The 13,269-nt window shown below is 43.6% G+C and overlaps 1 protein-coding gene across 3 annotated transcripts in view; it reads left to right on the forward strand.

The window, feature by feature from the left end:
• Nucleotides 1-13,269, forward strand: part of LOC148542938 (protein NYNRIN-like) — a 487,471-nt gene that overhangs the window by 60,777 nt on the left and 413,425 nt on the right. The window lies entirely within an intron of this gene.

Here is a 13,269-nt window from a genome sequence, read left to right on the forward strand (position 1 = left end):
TATCATCAGGATGCAAGCGCCGAGATTCTAACCGGTGTCGAGATACCAGTGCCAGCATTCTGAGCGCCGGCATCCCACACTCTGGGATTATGACTACATCCAGTCTGAACTTACTTCAGTTGTTACAATTTAAAATGGTTTCAGTTTCTTGCATAAAATGGAAAGTATTCTCCACTGTGCTATAGTAAGGTACGTTCCCCCTCCACTCCCTATGCCATTGCTGGTTGTGGAAGGCTTGCTGCTGTTCCTTCAGTCGCTCAAGCATATAAATGGTGGAATTTCACCTGATTACTGCCTCTTGCTTCAGTTGGTGGAATGGCAAGTTTACCTGCTCATGCAGCTGCTGCAATCTTCCACATGCAGTTGCTGAATTCCAAAAATGGGCAGAATTTTGTGGGCCACAGAAAGTATGTCCTGCACACACCTGTAAGTTGTTTAAAAATTCTGAACCTCCAAGTTTATTGTGTGTGCAAAACATGGTACATGTTCAAATTCCTTGTGTAATGTTGCTTGCATTATCGGAAATTACAAATCGTGAGAAGAGACTTAGCGTGGTAAACCATTTTGCTATCATATTTCTGACTTTTTGCAACAGGTTGACATTGTCCTGCCTCTTAGTGAAGCCAGTGATACAAAGAGTAGCCTGTCTGTGAATTAGCTGGTGTTGTGTGTTAGAGACTGCTGCTGCTGTAGGCGATACACCCACCCATTGGGCTGTCACTTAATCTATTGTTTGACCAGTACCGCTTGTCGACATATCTGTAGTTAAGTGGTACACTTGCACAATGGCATTTTCTGGGCCAAGAATATTTTTTTTTTTATTTCCTGTACAAGTGGGAAATGCAGTTCTGGCAAGATAGAAACGAGGTAGAATTTGGCAGCGGGGACACAGGACATCAGTTAACTGTCTAAAACCAGATGCATTGATGGCAGATATTGGATGCAGAGCTAATGCTAGGACAGCCGTCATGGCTTCAGTGATCTGTTTTGCAACTGGAAGGCTGCTTTCATATTTGCTTTCTCTTGCAAATGATTGTTTCAGTCAGTTGTTGTTTGAAACTAATAGTCTTCTTGGTCCCTTTTTGTGATGAAGATTCATCCCCAGCAGCATCCCTAGCATGCAAGAAATCTTCTTGGAGTCAGTTAGCATTCACAAATTGGATGCAGGAGGACTACCTCCGACTATTGATGAAGAGATTGATGTTGGCGTGAAAATTGCATGTGCTGGGATCTATCCATGCTGCTGCTAGCTGAAGCTGGACTGCCTGTTATTATTTCACAGGATTTATTAGATTTTCCCAAAAAAATTGTATGAACTCATTGCGGTTGAAGTAACAGGGTGGAGATTGCTAGATGGTTAACGTCCTTACCTCTACTTACTTCGACCTCACAAATTGCTTAACAAATGTTTTCAGGATTTGTGAAAAAGTAATTCCACCCAAAAGCAGTGGCTTTTTTTGGTCTCTTTCTTATCACTGGCAAGAACTGCTGCCACTGGTGGGTGACCTACTTTGACACAAAAAACATTCTCCTGAATTTTGTCAGCTTCTTCTTGTTCAACACATTTATCATCTACATCCTCATTATCATCAGAGTCACAATTTTCTCCCTTATCCTATTGCACTTCCACAATAGCATCCTCAATATTTATATCACCATCATTACTTTTACTGCTACAGATCCTCACATTTGCAGAGGGCGTAGAAATGGTGGAAAGAGCCTTCTCAACAATTACAGTTTCAGAAATGTCAGACTCATACATAGCACTTGTGGACACTTTTAGACCTTCCTGAGGGATCTGTTTGTGAAAACACTGTTTGTTCTTCAGCCTTTTTTGTGCCATTTTTTGCCTAGTTGAAACATGACACCTCTAGACTCAGAAGCTGTTGCATGCTTGGTTATTAATGAAAATGCCTGATTGTGTTTGGCCCCACCTTACGCTATAGGCATTATAGCGCATAAAACAGCAGTAGCAGGACCACCACTCACAAAGGAAGGCTATGTTCTGAGCCTTTCCATGCCACTGCATGTGGTGTATGGCATATTGTCAATTTAAATTTTTTTGGCAGTATACAGTATTTTCCTTTATTGTTAGAGGGGTTTTTTTTATTTAACACAGTTAAATATTGTTTAGATTTTAGGTGCCCTTTCTTAAACCTTCTTTCCCCTTGACTACCTTTAGTAGATGTTGAAGTACTATCATGACTGACAGCAGCCGCAGCACTAGTACTGGGTTGCTGCTCCTGAGAATTGATTTGGGGTGCAGATGATGGGGGGATACCTCCTCACACACCGTCACTTACACTGGGAGGTAAACAGTCTATGCAATTTTATTTGCACTAATATCTATTTTTTATACCGATCAACACTGGCAATTGACACGCCAGCATTTTTCTAACCAACTCCCCATTATGTCCCCCAAACGCTGACTACCTAAACATTTGCTGCACATTCACAATGCGGATTTCTAGCATGCGCAATGGTTATCACTCACTCAAATTGCATAAATATTGGCATTGCATTTGGATCTGAATCAGGCCCCATGCCAACATGATGCAATAAATGAACATGAGCACAGATGCCATTGCAGCTGCGATATCTCATTGTTCACAATTGCGTAAATATGCTAATGACACACCCGCCATCCAGTACTTAGAGACGCTGAAAGCATTTCACATAGAGACACTGAAAGCATCTCACATTCTTTGCTCATGCACAAAACCGAAAACATCGAACGCAGATCCGTAAGCCATCAGCCTTCTGAGTAAGTCAAAGCTGTTGTTGACATAGCGGGTGTCCAGACACGCAGGGGGCTTTCCTGCTGCAAACAAGGACGCTAATATGCACCCCCTGAAAACAGTGTTTAAATGGTCAGACATGCCTGTGATTTTCTAACCACCCCCCGTTATCTCTCCCAAACGCTAACTACCTGTCAATCACTTTGTACGTAAATCCTCTGTGTGAGTAATCACAAAACAATTGCTGCACATACACAATGTGGCTTTCACGCATGCGCAATGGCTATCAGTCCCTCAAACTAGGTGAATATCAGTATTGCGTGTGGATCTGCATTAGGCCCCATGCCAACATGATCCCAATAAATGAACATTAACAAGGATGCCATCGCAGCTGCGATATCTGACAGCTCGCAATTACATAAATATGCTACTGACACACCCGGCATCCAGTACTTAGAGTGAATCCTCTGTGTGTGCGGCTTTCACGCATGTGTAATGGCTATCAAACGCTCAAACTGCATAAACATCGGCATTGCATGCGGATCTGATTTAGAAGACCCCGTACCAACAGGATGCCCATAATGAACATGAGCCCAGATGCAATCATGCATGCAGGTACTGCAGCTAAAAATACTGAAGCTCACAGAATAATTTCTCAAAAACCGGCTGGCTATAAATCTAGAATGTTTATTAGGTAATGATCTATCTGTATTTTAGGATTTAAACAATGAATACTGGTAAAAATGGTAAAATATAAATCTTACAGTGGTCCAAAAGTATAGGTAGCAAATGTTTGCTTATTGCAGCATGTACATTTAAGATAAATTATTCCAAATGAAGCCTCTATATGTCTCAGAAGTGAGACAAAACAGCAAACTTTTTTGAGCTGGTAACATAATGGGATCGGTATGAAATAGGTCCGGCAGTTCATATCCCGACGCCGGAAGACCAGCAGCAGTGAAGATCCTGACAGCTAAAAATTTAAGTATAACTAACCCTACACCCCCTAACCCTCCATTAGGGGTGCCTAACCCTAACCTCCACCCCTAGTGCCTAACCCTAACCCCCCCTAAGTGCCTAAGCCCCCTGCCCCAGCAGCCTAAACCTAACTCTCCCAGGGTGGTGCCTTACCCTAACCTCCCACCGGGGGTGCCTAACCCTAACACCATCTTACCCTAGCCTAACCCTAACCCTCCCAGGTGGGTGCCTAACCCTAAGTCCCCCCTGGGAGCCCCTAACCTGTCCCTACCCCTCCGCAGCTGTCCACGCCCGGTGCAAGCCTACCTTCATTCAGTATGCTGGGCGTTGGGTCCCGGCATAGGGATAATGATAGGCATTTGGATTTCGACGCCTATAATTAGACCCCTGTTGGGATTTGACAGTCGGGAAGTCTGCGGTCAGCATTTCAGCCATTGGCTTCCTGACAGCATCCCAACATAACATATTGCAAAGTGATGCTCTATTTTAAAGATTCAACCAATCTGAAAAACAGATTAGGCCCAAGCAGTTAGGCAAAGAAGGACTAGATCAGTGTCCCTCAAACATAATATAATTTGTATGTTCTTTTGAATAGTACTGCGGAAAGTAGGGATGGGACATTGAGCCCATAACATCAATGTTATCATCACTTATTCCTATCTGCACTTTACCATCGATGACACTTAAACTTTGACTGCAATACATTGTAATTTTAGCCATAGAACTTTGATATGTTTTGAGCTAGATACAACTTCCAGAAGGCATCATGGCTAATTGGCTTCATTGTGCTGTGGTCCTCAGTGGATTGTTGCTGTGGGGCTTGGAACTTCATCTCCCTGCACAGAGATGAAACAAGCTTGTCCGAGTCTCTGAACCCCAGATTTCCAACCAACTCACTCAACAGCACAGCAGCGTTGGTGCTTCTCCAGATCAAAAGGGAGTCATATCTCCAAGTGACATCACTTGAACATCACATCAATAGTCTGTTGTCAGGGATGACAGCTGGGACCACTGCCTGAGTACTGCTGCTTAGCCCTGACTATGACCCTCTACAACCCAACCCAATCCAACTACTAGTCGGTCATCACAGTATGTCTCAAACTACTATGTCAGTCACACTGCAGTGAATGGCGTCACATGCACGGTGGCTGCTGAGTGCTGCAGACTCTAAAGTATTAGCAGAGTGTAGGGTGACAGCAGATAGTAATAGCAAAGAGTACTGTTACAAATACAGTATGAGTAGCGGATTGTGCTTGGTGCAGCAGTCATCCAGATATGGAGCTAAACACTCTTATCCACATCTCATACAGTGTTACTTTCCCAACTTTTTCCAAATAAACATGTGACTCCATCGCTAGACCAACTGTTGCCATAGCTCTGTCTAAATCCTCAAGATTTGGATTATCACTGGGGGTGTCAAGAACAGTGCTCACCCTCAGGCTCATGCTGCTCTGTCCTGGCGGGTGTCTTGGCCAGGGATCTCACGTATGGTGCTGCCAGCAGGTGATGGTGGTCTCAAGGGTCCAGAGCTCTATTGGCAATCCCACCGGCTCCAGGCACTGAGTGCTGTCTTGGCGGCTCCTGTCCGGTTAGGTGTGTCACTGGAGGATCCTCAGTGTGCTGATGGTCTCAGGGGGCTCGGGGTTCCGACGGCCTTGGACACTGGGTACCACCATGTTTATCATGGTCAGCTGACCACCATGGCTCCAATGCATAACAAGGTCAGCGGCCACCTGATGGTTTCAGCCAATTCCTGTGAGTCACAAGGTAAAAAGCCTCACTCCTCTCAGCATTCAGTGCCTGATCTTCATCGCTGATACATGCTCCCATGCTGGTTATACTTGTATCTGACGAATCCGGCTCCAGTGTATTTCTTCAAATTCAGTCTCAGTTTGGCTCCAGTGCATTTCTCAACTCTGAGTCATTCCAGCATCAGTATATGCTCCAAAGACTCTCCCATTCCAGTATCAATATATGCTCCAAGTCTGTTCTATTCCAGTATCAATATATGCTCCAAGTCCGATCCATTCCAGCATCAGTATATGCTCCAAAGATTCCTCCATTCAAATATCAGTATATGCTCCAAGTCTGACCTATTCCTTCATCAATATATTCTCCAAGTCTGATTCAAACTCCAGTATCTACCATAATGCTGTCTTGGTCCCTGTACCATAACGTGACATTGACATCCTGGTGTATACCATCTATGAGTAGGTCTTATATCAGACCTTCCTTATTGCTGGCCTCCCATACCACCAGAGAGCAGGTATTGGGTCCTCATCTGAGCAATCCAGAGTCTCCAGTTCTGACAGGTGGTACTAGTGATCTTCCACAATTTCTCCTGCTTCATTTGCATCTGCATGACAAACTTTCATGTACTATAATTCTCAGCACTGTCAAAAGACATGTTGCTCCCTGCATTTCTATCATAAGGATTGTATAAGAGTCTGTCACTTAGATTATCTCATTCCGTGTCATCTGCAACCTTGTTGATCTTTGTATCAGCGAATACCACACCAAGGGTATCTGAAGTTTGGCAGCACAGTGACGGCTTTGGAACAGAACCCAATTGCATTGCCCTGGTGGTTAGAGAGATATTTTTTATGGGGATAGATGGTAATTGCTAGCACATGCTTACTGGGTCCATAACCTATTAGCAACATGTAGGGTGACAGCAGATAGTAATAGCAGTGTACTGTCACAAGTATGCAGAGCGGATTGTGCTTGATGCAGTAGTCCTCCAAATATGGAGTTAAACCCAGGTACACATGTGTTGACAAAGGTATTGATGACACTGTGTGTGTAATGCAGCGTTGGTGCTGATGGCAGGTTATTCCAGTCATGGTATGCTTAACCAGTACTTAGATTTATTGTAATCTGGCAGTAATGCAAGAAACATAAGACACAGGGATATCACAGGTGTAACAGCGGTAGGCAATCTGGTCCTCATTCAGAGTCGGTCATTTAGTCGTAAGGTAAAAAGGGGCCAGATATGCAAATGAAGCACTTGCAAGTTGTGTCGTTAAGTTGGGATTGCTAGCTGGATGAGCGAGGGGAGGATGCGGCTGTAAGACTAAAAACATGCCCCCTTCTCGTTCGCAATACATGTCATCTCCGGGCATATAAGGATTAACCGAGACCATCGGGAACCATCGGAGCTGGTCGTAGAGCTTAAGGCAGACCATACCCTCTCTTAAGCACTACGATCAAGTCAGTGTAAAAACCTCCCATGTCACAAGTGCCATGACACTACTTAGTTAATTATGCACTCCCATAAAACGCCGTTTGCATAGTCAGGCACGCCTGCTTTCGGATCTACTCCACCCCGTTCACAAGCACCTTCCCCTGTTACCACCCACAAACGCCTCATCCTGTCACTCAAACTGACGACCTGGCCAAGTTGAAGGAGAGAGAAATTTCTGATCGTAATAGCTAGTTTGCGCACGCGCGTTGCGAATTTTACGCATGCGCAGTTTAGCGAACATCGGTGGCGTACGACTGAGTGGCCGCAATGACCGTCTCTGAATGAGATCCTCTGTGTGGAATATAGCAGCCTGGAGTGCTGGGCGTTGTAGTGCACTGGGTGTGAGCCCCAGCGGATGATAGCCCCAAAGTCCCTCTGTGTATCAGTGGTGGTATAGGTTACTTATGGTTATTGTTACTTGCTGTACTGGCATGTATTCTGGTGGGAGTCTCTGGAGTCCATCCTATCCTAATGGACGCTGGGGAATTAAGGCGCACAGAGACACAGCGATGTGCAGTAGCGCATGCCATAGGTCAGACTCCTCTTGACTGAGCTGCGTCGAGTCCTAGTGATCACCAGTTCAGTTCCACCAATAGGATGCTGCTGCTGGAGGGAGGAAATGCAGGAGCGCACTTCTTCCAATAGGAAGAAAGGGGTAGGTGGGGCTGGTCAGTCATTGGCACAAATCAGTAAATAGTGACATCAGATTGCCAAAAATCAGTACAAAACCATCAATGGTGATTAAACATCACCCTCTCACCATCGATAGAAAAAAAAATTGATGCAAACCATCCATGTTTATGAACGATCGTTGTCCTTGTCCTAAAGGTCATGGATGGAAAAGCATTATGTGCCTCATGAGCTCACAAACTAAAATGGTAGTGGGGATATTAATGGTTGCTTTTTATATTTTTCTGGACTTGCACATCTTACAGTTACTGATGCAAAGTAAGTGCACCCTTTGGTATCTAAAGCAATAGTCTGAGGTAACAGTTTAATATTTTGAATCAAACTGAACTAATTCTGCTCTTTGTGCACCTGTCAGTTTTAAACACTGTAGAAAGAAATACTTGGTAATGTCTTCATCTCTATAAAATAATTTCCCTACCATGGAAAAGTATGTTGTGAAACTGATCTACAGTATGTGTGGGTTCAGCTGACACAGCACGTAACCTCAGTTTAGGTCTGTGTGAGTCCCTGAATTATTTCCACAGTATGAAGGTTTGATCCAGACAAAATATCCCTCCCTTTGTACTATAAAGCATTACACCTCACAACAACACATTCCACCCTAACCTCTGAGTATTTTTCCTTTTAGAGCATGATAACTACTGAAAAATACTGTATCTTTTTACTTGATGTCCACTCACCTTATTAGTATCTATCAAATGATTCACCGAACGGTATGTTCAAGATGTATTGACTTCTGCTCCAGTAATCATTAAGATGCATTGTCTCTCAGGGGAAATATTGACCTTAGGTTTGACTCTGTCACTGTTTACAACTTTGGTCAATAAATCTTCATGTTCACCTAGAGGAAAAGGAACAGCATGTTGGGAAATAAATAAAGCTGTGAAGAAATAGAAAAGCATGGGTGAGGAAGTTCTGCAGCATTTATCACTGTGACCATTGAAAGCTATACTGTGGAAAATGAGGTGATATTAATGGAGGGCCATTAACACTACCTGCAGTTGTTGGTAGAAGGGGGTTCCCCCAGGACCACGTTCACCCTGAATAGCACATTTTATACAATGTTCACTTATCTGTGTCCTGGACCAGTTTCTTCAGCATTGAGAAGCTTTCTATGCTCGATTCAGGCTCCCAGTTAAGCTACTGTATCACACTGTGTTGTTTGCTCCTTTGTCAGCATTCTCTATACTTTACATGTTTTCCAGTGTGATATCTCCTGTCCAGGGGCCCATTTATCAAGAATCACATACTCAATTTGATCTGGGAGTGATATTAGCGCTCCTGATCACATTGCAGTATGCAATAATGCCGTGTGAATGTATGAAATAGCACACGCAGGGGCAGGGACTCCAAAAGCAGCACGTCACTGCAGTGTGTTCAGAGCGGTCTCTTCACTCCATCGGGGCTCCTGAGTATGCGCTGTCTGCAGACCATGTATTTGTGGCGGCCATTGCCGGTAAAATTTGCAAAGTGTAGTCCATAGGCTACAGCAGCGCAATGGCGTAAGCTGCGAGAATGGTGAATCTGACTGTATAACATCCACTATAGAAACCTATGGGGGTTGTGGCTGCTGTTAGAAGTGGTAGGACAGCAGATACAGTATGTGATCCCTCCATAATATATAATAGGGGAAACTTAATATTTGCGGATATCCTCCCGAAAACGGGAAATATGCCGCAAATATTTAATAGGCCCCAGGAGAGAGTATAGTACATAAAGCAAGTGCTATATTTAATGTTCCCTATTTGGTGAATTGAATCCTAAGGGAACCCTTTTTAGAGCACTTCATAGCGCAACAGGTACTATGTAGTAAAATAATGAAATGACAATTAAGATCTGGTTACAGGTTCACTTTAACATATGTACAGAAAAAAATTGCATTACAGCTCAATTCATTTAATATTATAGGGGTCGTAGTGTAACACACCTGGCAATACTGTACTCCAAGCTGCTTCTGCCTATTAGAAAATGTGTCTTTTATTGAAATATTTTCTATCTTCACTGTACTTTTAATCCATTTATTGTTGCATTGCAAAAAACACATAATGGTGCTGATGAAGAGTTGTTAGCAAAATGGGTATAAATTACTTGTAAAATAAAATCTTAATTCAAATATCAGGCTCTAGTATAAATAATTCTACACATTTAAAATATGTCTTCTCTCATAGCATAAATTGCCGCTCCTAGGTAGTACCTCTGACCAGTACTCAAATATACAATAGGTAATGAGAATTATAATTCTCAAAGAGCACAACAAATTAGCATAAAATGTAACTATTAAAAAAAAAAGCAAAAAAAAGATAAATACATAAATATACTGGTACAAGTACAATATGCAAGAAACAGTTTAAATATTTTAATGCAATAGGGAAATTGCTATAGTAATATTAACACATAAAGATCCAGATGCATCTGTAGATAATGGCACTTGATTGAAAGTATATCCAAGGTTGCCAGACATACTGTTAGCAATGTAATCTGGAAAAATAATAAAATCGGCAGTGTTCTTGGTACTTTTGCTGACAAGGAATATTAATATGTAAGTCCCAGGAGTGTGCACACTCTACTGTTGGGGAACACCTCAACCTCCCCCCATGCTGCCGCAGCCCCGGTCCTTTGTTCCAGGCACCTGGCTCCCTACTAGTGAAGAGGGAAGATACAGTCCTCTTTGGAGGTAATGTGTCGGCGTGTTCTTGTATGGGTTGTGGTGGGGCGCAGTGGAGCAGCACAGCGTTCAGGAGGGAGGGAGAACATCCCGAATATATGATCCAGCAAGAAGTTAGTAGATGCAGCGTCAGTCAGGTTCCGGTTCCCCCCCTTACGCGTTGCTCTGCCTTGTGTAGTGGCAGCTTCCTCAAAGGGTTTGAACAAAAGATAGTTTGCAGTTCCCTGGCTCCATATTTAAATTGATCTTATCCAATGAAAAACCTTTCATCCGCCTGTATGATAATTAACCCCTGTAACCCTACATGTAACCCCCCTTTTACCTCTGTAAAGGGTCACCAGGTTACTAACCTCCCAATGAATGTACCCACCTTTAACTTCATGTCAAATTGTGCACCTTATGTTAGATCAGTGCCTCCACCCAAGTACAGGCTGAGTCTCCGATATCCAAAATGCTTGGGACCAGGGGTATTTTGGATTACGGAATATTCCGTATTTTGGAATATTTGCATAACATAATGAAATATTTTGGGAATGGGACCCAAATACACACACAGAATGCATTTATGTGTTATATACACCTTATACACACAGCCTGCAGATAATTTTATATAATATTTTCAATAGTTTTGTGGCTCAAAGTTTGTGTACATACATAAAATTCAGTTATGTTTCATATACAGCTTCTACACACAGCCTGCAGGTCATTTTATATAATATTTTTAATAATTTGTGCCTTAGACAAAGTTTGTGTACATTGAACCATCAAAAATCAAAGGTTTGATTATCTCAGTCAAGCCAAAAAAATTCTGTATTTCGGAATATTCTGTATTTCGGAATATTTGGATATGGGAGACTCAACCTATATATGTAGTAAATCTGGGCCTACTTGGGAAAACCCAAATCAGGGATTTGTTGATATACTCGTGTTGTTCTTATTTTTCTAATTACAGGAGGTTAGGTTCACTGACATTTTAGCACCATAATAAGTCACAACAACATATGGTTCAGTTGTAAATCCTTGTGTTTATGAAGTTGTAGGATAAGTAGTACATTCCTTACCATGAACATAACATTACATCACCTACTATATTTATAGATAATACATAGGTTCATATAATATAGTGTCATTACATAAGACAATATATCAGTACATATAACAGTTTCGCCTAATTCAGGTAGAGTTGGTATTCAGGGGTAGTGAGGGCACAACCCTGTTACATGTATTTCTTATATATGCCGCAATAATGAGTATATTTCTCATTGTTACCTCAATGGTAACTCATATACCTATTAATACCACTCTAGTCTTGTACCATACGCTGTCTGCTTTATTAGTACACATATATGTATATACATGCCCATCAGGGGCGGATTGGCCGTTGCCTACAGCGGGAAGATTCCCGGTGGGCCGATTGGTGTGTGGGGCTGCTTGTCATCTGTGGCCCCGCCCCCTTTAGCAAGTCCCCGTCATGGCTTTCTTTCATGACAGGCAGCCCACCGGCTGCCTGTCACAGCTAATAGTGCGGCCCGCGGCTGTTATCGCGGGAAGAGGAGAGGCTCCAAGTCCCACCCAGCTGAAGGAGAACAACATGCGCCACAAACGCCGGACAGTGACGTCATGCACTTCGGAGGCAGAGGCAGCAGAGCAGGTCCGGGACCGGCAGGAAAGGTAAGTCACTTCCTGATAAACTAGGCACAGAGCAATCACATAATTCACGGGGGAGACAGCAGTGCTGACGATGCCCGCTCACCATCTTTGCACTTCATCGGGCCCCCACCTGCTGCTTGCCAGCCGGACTGTACAGAGGACTCATAGGGGACATGACTGGAGATAGTTGGGGGTGGCCAGGAGACTCAATTTGCAGGCCAGTGCTGTCATTGGCACCTGCTGCGGCCAGCCTGTCAGTCCTGCTTGCAGGGCATTTTATTTGAAAGACTGACAGGCTGCCTGCAGAGCTGCACTGGCTAATTGATTTCTGTCTGGGGGGTTAGTCTGTACTAAGGGGGAAATGATGATCTGTTTTGGGGGAAGGGGGTTATTCTGTTCTAGGGGCAAATGATCTGTCTGGTGGGGAGTGGGGTTATTTAGTGTTAAGGGGAGATGATTTATCTGGGGACTGGGCTATTATGTGCTAGGGCAGGATGATGGCGCTGGGGAGACGCAGGATGACGGCGCTGGGGAGACGCAGGGAGATGGTGTTGAAGAGACACAGGGAGAAGGTGTTGAAGAGACGCAGGGGGAAAGCACTGAAGAGACACATAGGGGGGATGGGCTGGAGACACCAAGGCGATTGTGTAGGAGACACACAGAGGACAATAGGACTGCTGGTATTATTAGAAGAAAAGACTGGGGAACGGACAGTAATCTTCAGTAAGACAACAATTCAAATGAAACCATATCACTGATGCAAATGGTACCAAATTAACAAATATATTTTATTAATATAAATTTGTTTGATAAGGGAAACTCACATTTGTCTTGCCCAAAAACTTCTGTTACTATGGGGCCTATTCATTATGTTAATTATCTGGGTCCGAACGGACTCGGATAATTAACATTCCATCTCGCTGCGAGTGCCAGAGCAATTCATCATTGCTCCAGCACGGAGACAGCTGATCCAAAAATCAGTTGTCTCCTTTCGGAGCAGTGAGACAAGTGCACGAGTGACCTACATGTCACGCATGCGCACAAGAGCGCTGACGTCTGGCAGAAGGAGTCGGACTGGGGGGGGGAGGGATCCAAAAGGATCCCTCTTCACAACCCGGACCTGTTTCCCTGCAGTCAAGCTCCGAAATTATTGCATTTTCGGAGCTTGATAAATTCTGTCGCCATACTATTGTATGGGGTCAGCGGGCCATTCCGCAAGAGGATGGCCTGATATCTCCTGCTGTACCTTCTTGATGAATGGCCTGATAACTTAATTTCTACAATTGCAGGTGAACATGTTCATT

The sequence above is a fragment of the Taudactylus pleione genome, unplaced genomic scaffold (assembly GCF_031769625.1).
Source record: "Taudactylus pleione unplaced genomic scaffold, aTauple2 ptg000007l, whole genome shotgun sequence".
NCBI lineage: Eukaryota > Metazoa > Chordata > Amphibia > Anura > Myobatrachidae > Taudactylus > Taudactylus pleione.